This window comes from Muntiacus reevesi, chromosome X (assembly GCF_963930625.1).
Source record: "Muntiacus reevesi chromosome X, mMunRee1.1, whole genome shotgun sequence".
NCBI classification, from domain to species: Eukaryota; Metazoa; Chordata; class Mammalia; order Artiodactyla; family Cervidae; genus Muntiacus; species Muntiacus reevesi.
In genome coordinates this window covers 123,451,577-123,458,669 of record NC_089271.1, presented here as the reverse complement: position 1 = coordinate 123,458,669, position 7,093 = coordinate 123,451,577, and positions in this window count along the sequence as shown.

The window sequence follows — 7,093 nt, the reverse complement described above, 5'->3', positions numbered from 1 at the left end:
TAAATTTGTTTTTTTAAAAGCAGGTATTTAATACCACAATAACATTACTTTTGACAGAGAAGGAAAAGGGAATTTCAGGATACTAGGATATAGTTGGAAGAATTCTCATCTGACATTCCTTTTCTGCCTATCTTAGTTTTAACAGTGCTTTAGGCCACTACTACCAAATAATAAGAGTTTGCATTTCTGATAAGAAACTATTTCCCATACCTGGAGTAGGAGCAGGAGAGCATATTGCTTATTCTTTGGAAGGTAAATTGCCCTGCTGAGCTAAAGGAGAGGTTTTATGTAAGAAATATATATGCTGAAATAGGTCCAGTTATAGAAAGCTATGAAAGGCAAGTTGAAGCTTTTGTGATGGTAACTTATAACACTTCAGTTCTCAAACCTTTTTCTTTGGTAGTGTCAGGCAAGTGTATGCCCTTCGGTTCTGTCTCATTACAACAAAGATTTGGAGTGACAGACAGTAAAGCCCTCAGAGTGTCACAGCTCTTGGGTCTTGGACACACCGTGTTATAGCTCTCAGGTCTCGAACGGACCATGTTATAGCTGTTAGATAAATCAGTGTTACAGTTCCATGTTACAGCTCTGTTTCATTTAGCAGATAGCAGGAAAATCCATCTTCGAGGTATGAGAGCATGTCGATCCAAAGACATGAAGAGAAGAGTGCCCCAGCGCACGGGATAAAGAGAGAAAGAGAGCCCTTTGGTTCCTCTTTTTATATATTTTTTTCTTCCCCCTGGGCCTGCCCTATGCAAATTGGGCTTAGCCAGGAGTGCTGTTCTACCTGAAGTCCTCACTCTGGTCCTTGGACCTTCCTTTGTTCTATTTTTGTGGGCTTTTCCCTTCCTTATCTTTTAGCCACCACCATTTTGGACTTCTGTTATCTATTCTAACTACCTAACATTCCTCCCTCAAGACATGGGAGGCCCAATTCTTTGGGAATAGGGGCATCGATGTCTTTCTGGCTACTTCCAGCTGAATTGGGATGGTGAGGGGTATAGGGCCTCCCCCTCTTGCTAGTCTCAAGCCTCAGAGTCCTTATAGCGATGTCCAAGGGTGAGTGATATTTTCTGGGGTCAGCTGTAGTTTTATATCTTTGTTGAACTGGCACTGCAAGTTGTAGCTTGTTGACCTGGGCAGAGACAAAACAGGTTAGACAACTGACAATACATGGGACAATCATAAGCAGCATCAATATGGCATAACAAGGGCTAGTAGGGGTAGTAGGGGCATTAGCAAATTCCAAATTTACATCTCCAGGATGGCTCAAGTCCCTCCTTGTTCAGGGATCAGAGTATCTATCTCCTGTCTGTTGTGGAGTACAGTCTCTGCTAAGTTGTGTTGGCTCTTTAGAGTATCCTGAGAAATCTTATCTCCAGAAACTTGATTTTAAGGGTGTTCATTGGAATGGCACTCATTTGTAGTTCTGAATAGATGTCTGAGATCTCCAAGGGACTCACAGGTGGATTGATAGTCCTCTTCTGTTTTCTTCCATGGCTTGACTCGTGAGTAGTGAATCCAGGAGTCATATCCTGGTACCTTGACTGCTGTGGGGGTAGAAAATATTACAGGGTAGGGACCTTTCCTTGTGGGCTGGAATTGAGCCTTTGGGAACCAATCTTTCCAGACTTTAATTAGGACTTGAGTCCCTTGAGCATATAGTGGTGACTCCTTAGAAGCTTTTGGGTCCTGGTCCATACCCCACAAGCGTATATCTTATTGGAATTGCCCAATGGCCATGGTATAAGACTGGAGGGTCTGAACCTCTGGATCTAGGAAGAGGTCATTGACATAAACAAAAGGTCTCCCATGTAGCATCTCATAAGGACTAAGACCAACCTATTCCTTAGGGGCAATACAAGTGTGAAGGAGAGCTATTGGTAAAGCTTCCTTTCATCCCAGGGAGGTCTCCTGGGTTATCTCTTTTATCGCTGATCTTAAGAATTATTTGATTCTTTCTACTTTTCCTGAAGACTGAGGCCTCCAGGCACAAAGGAGATAATAAATATTGCTCAATGCTTTAGAGACCCTTGGGTGACCTTAGAAGTAAATGATGTCCCATTGTCACTTTGTAATGACCTGGGCAGACAAAATCTTAATATGATTTCATGGAGCAGTTTTTTTGCTACCTCCTCAGCCTTCTCAGTCTGGGTGGGAAAGCCTTCAAACCATCCTGTGAATGTATCTATCATGATTAATAGGTATTTATACCCTTGAGAAACTGGCATCTGGATGAAGTCCATCTGCCAGTCCTCTTCTGGGTAGGTCCCATGTCGTTGGATGGGCTGAGCCAGCTGGGGTCTTCAAGCTCCTTGGGGGTTGTTTAATTGGCAAGTGGGACAAGAGGAGACCACCTGTCTTATAGTTGTTTGGAAGCCTGTTCCTCTGAAGGGCCTTTCTAGTAATCTTTGGAGGGCCTTTTCCCCTAAATGAGTGGTAGCATGTAAGGAGTTAACCAACTTCCATTGGAAGTTCCTGGGCAGAAAAAGGAGTCCCTCCTTTTGGAACCACCCCATATTATCTTCTTGAAAGCCCTCACTCTTAGCTTTAAGAGTCCCACCTTCAGTATATGAAGGAGTTTCTGGCAAATTAGTCTGTGGAACTAAGGTGGCAATCCCTATTAGGTCATGGTTCTGTAATGCTGCTCTCTTAGCTGTCTGATCAGCTGCTTGGTTCCCTCGTGCCACTTCCGTGCTCCGTTTTTGGTGTCCTTTACAGTGAGAGACTGAAACCTCAGTGGGCAGACTGACTGCCTCCAAGAGTCTAAGAATTTGATCACCATATTTGACTGGGGACCCTCAAGTGGTCAAGTGACCCCTTTCTTTCCAAATAGCCACATGTGCATGTAGCACCAGAAAGGCATACTTGAAGTCAGTGTAAATGGCTATTCTTTTTCCTTTTCCCAGTTTTAAAGCTCGAATCAGGGCTATGAGCTCAGCTAATTGGGCTGAAGTACCTGGTGGCAGAGGCTTAGCCTCTGTGGCCTCAAAATTGGAGACTACTGCATATCTGGCTCTTCTTTTTCCATCTAAGACAAAGCTGCTTCCATCAGTGTATCAGATTGCCTCAGGATTGGTCAGAGGATCTTCTGACAATCTCTCTCGGGGTTTTGTCCAGTGGTCCAAGGTTTCTAGACAAGAGTGAAAGGGGAAAGAGCCCTCGGGGTAGGCAGGAGGGTGGCAGGGTTAAGAACCTCACAAGCGGATATAGTGAGGCCTGGATTTTCCATCAGCATTACTTGATACCTGAGGATTCTTTGATCAGGCATCCATAAATGGCCTCTCCCATTTAGAAGTTTTTTTATTTGGTGGCTGGTAAAAATAGTTAGTTTGCCCCCAAAGGAGAGTTTTAAAGCATCTTCTATCATGATTGCAATAGCTGCAAGATTTCGAAGGCAGGGGGGCCAGCCTCGGGTGGTCGGATTGAGTCTTTTGATTAAGTAAGCTACAGGCTGGGGCTCAGACTCCAGCCTTTGAGTTAACACTCCCAAGGTTATTCCCTCTCTTTCATGGACATAAATTTGGAATGCTTTTTCTGGGTCTGGCAACCTCAAGACAGGTGCCTAAGTTAAGGCCTGTTTTAGTGTAGCCTCTGCCTTCTTTTGAGGAGTTCCCCACATCAGTGGGATTGAATCATCTCGTCCCGTTAAGCTTTCATATAAGGACTGGGCAACTAGACCATATTTGGATATCCAGATTCTACAATACCCAGTTAGCCCCAGGAAAGCTCGCAATTGTTTCCGAGTCATGGGGGAGGGCAGCTGGAGGATTCCTTGTACTTGATCAGAGGACAGCCTCCTGGACCCATGTGTAATCTGAACTCCCAGATAAGTAACTTTTGTCTCGACCATTTGTGCCTTAGCACAGGAGACTTTATATCCCCTTTCTGCCAAAAAGTTTAGAACCTGAATTGCATGTTGTTGGGCATTTTTCTCATCTGGAGAGCAGATTAATAATTCATCTCTATATTGTAATGTTTTCCCATTAGATCCCAGGTCCAGATCTAGGAGATCCTGGCTAAGATCCTGTCCAAACAAGTGGGGCTATCTCTGAACCCCTGAGGTAATACTGTCCAAGTCATCTGTTGGTGTTTTTCTCCTGGGGCCTCCCACTCAAAGGCAAAAAGATATTGGGATTCTTTAGCCAGTGGTATGCAAAAAAAAAAAAAAAAAAATGCATCTTTGAGATTCCAAGACTGTAAACCACTTGGCACTGGGTGGTATTTCTCCCAAAATTACATAGGGATTGGGTACTGTGGGATGGAGGGGGTCTACAGCTTCATTTACGATCTGGAGATCTTGAACCATTCACCAGGTTCCATTCTTTTTCTTTGCTGAGAGGATTGCGGTGTTACATGGCAAATTGGTGGGGACCAATAGCCCACAAGCAAGGAATTTATTTGTTAAAGGCTGTAGTCCCTCCCAAGCCTCTGTTTTGAGGGGATATTGTTTCCGGTTAGGAAACCGAGTGGGATCTCGAAGGACAATGATGACTAGTTCAGCTTGGTGGGCTCATCCAGGAATTCCCTGGTCCCACACCTGGGGGTTAATTTTGTCTTCCCATGGTTTTTGGCCCCTCTCTATTGGAGAAGGTGTAATGGGTTCTTCAGTACTAACCAGGAGCTGTAGAGCTCTAGGGATTGAAAAGCTTCCCATCACAAGGGTGGTCCCCAATTTAGTGAGTATATCTCTTCCCAATAAGGGAGTAGGACACTCAGGGACCACCAGAAACTGGTGGGAAAATATTCGTCCATCCCAGCAACAAAGAAGTGCTTGGGTGAATCTTTTAGTAATTGTTTTTCCTGTAGCACCCAAAATGGTACAGGTTTGAGAGGAGAAGGCTCCAGCGTAGGATATCAAGACAGATATCCTGTGTCAACCAAAAAATTCTCGGACCTACCTGTCACATCTAGTTGCACTCTTGGCTCCAGCCCCGTGATGGTTATCTGTAACAGGCAGGCTGGCTGGAGCGGGCTGCTTCAGTCCTCTTGAACCATTGTGAGGGAAGGCTTGGCGCTTGACCTTGAGGTTCTTGGGTCCCGAGGGCAGAGTGCTGCCCAATGTCCCAGTTGATGGCATTTGTAGCAAGCCGTTTTAGGAGACTTGTCATGGTTCTGACACTCTTTGGCCCAATACCCCACCTGTCTACAGATTAGGCACTTGCCTGGTGCCTTGTCATTCAAGGACTCAGGGTTTGCCATAGGGCTTCTCTGGAGGGTGGCCAGCATCTGGGCATGCTTTGTCTCTTTCCTTCTCTCCCTCTCCTGGGCCTTGGCCTCCTTCTCTTGTTCCCTGTTATAAAAGGTATTGGTGGCCATCTGGACCATCTCATCTAAAGAGGAAGCAGGGTCCTACTGCTGTAGCTGTTGTAACTTAATTCTGATATCTGATGCACATTGGGACAGGAATTTGTCCTTTAAAATCACCTGTCCCTTGTAAGAGTCTAAGTCTAGATTGGTAAACTTTTGGAGGGCCTCTTTTAGCCTTTCCAGAAAGGTAATGGGGTTCTCATTGTACTCCTGAGTTATTGCTGAGACTGGGCACAGTCCCACAAGTAATAGGCTTCCTTCTATTTCCGTGGGTGGACTTCCTTAGGGGTGAGTCTTTCTGAAGCTTATCCTACCCAGTACTGTTGCAACCTGAGAGCCAGACATCCCCGGGTCAGGGTGCAGATCCCCAGGCAGGCTGAGGCATGACAGCCTCCTAGAGATCAAATCCCCGGGCAGGTCGAGGTATGACGGCCTCCTGAGAATTGGGTCCCTGGGCAGGTCGAGGCGTGACGACCTCCTGGGACCGACAGCTCCCCGAGCAACTTGAGACATGACAACCTTTCGAGCACCAGATCCCTAGGCAGGTCAAGGCAGGTTGACCTCCTGGGACACCTGGACTGGAGTTGGGCGTCCCCAAGATCTCCAGCATGACCAGTGCTGGGTAGGACTGAGGGGTTGGATATTATACAGTATTTCCCTCCCAAGGCCAGTTATTTTCTGGTTGTCCCTCCAGAAGATTGTAGAGGCAACATTGTGGGCCTAGATGGGGCTGAGGAAAGGAGCATGACACAGGAGGGACAGAGGCAGAGTACAACTTTTGAAAGAATGTCATAGCACAAGGGCATAACGTAAACCAATTAAAATCAATTGGGTCCAAGATTACAAGTCAAATTCAGGTAAACCTTAATCCCCAATCTACAAATCAACAGACACACCCAGAGGTGGCAGGACAGCTCTAATGCACTGTAAAAAGAGGGAGGAGTGGGTGGTTCCCCAATGGTTGTGATGATCCTCCCACTCATTAGCATATGAATTCACCCCACCTGCAAAACCTAACCAGGCCACATTCCATGGCTTGAGCCCTTGCCCTCGGCAATGGCGCACACCCTGAATATTCTCTCTGAATCCTAACAAATTCACCTCTTACCTATCACTTTGTCTCTCAATGAATTTTTGCAATGAGACATCAGAGCCTGAGCTTCATTAGCTTCTGAAGCCAAGCATCCTGGATTTTGGCTGGGCTTGAGTCCCAGGACTCAACAAAGTTGGCATTACTTTGCCAACAAAGGTCCGTCTGGTCAAGGCTATGGTTTTTCCAGTGGTCATGTATGGATGTGAGAGTTGGACTGTGAAGAAAGCTGAGCAGTGAAGAATTGATGCTTTTGAACTGTGGTGTTGGAGAAGACTCTTGAGAGCCCCTTGGACTGCAAGGAGATCCAATCAGTCCATCCTAAAGGAGATCAGTCCTGGGTGTTCATTGGAAGGACTGATGCTGAAGCTGAAACTCCATACCTTGGCCAGCTCATGTGAAGAGTTGACTCATTGGAAAAGACTCTGATGCTAGGAGGGGTGGGGGCAGGAGGAAAAGGGGACGACAGAGGATGTGATGGCTGGATGGCATCACCGACTCGATAGACATGAGTTTGAGTAAACTCAGGAGTTGGTGATAGACAGGGAGGCCTAGCATGCTGCGATTCATGGGGTCACAAAGAGTCGGACACAACTGAGCGACTGAACTGAACTGAGTTCCAGGAGAGAGCTGAAGGACAGGAGGGAAAAGCAGTGGGAAAAACATGCCAAGGAATCCCCTTCATAGCCATCC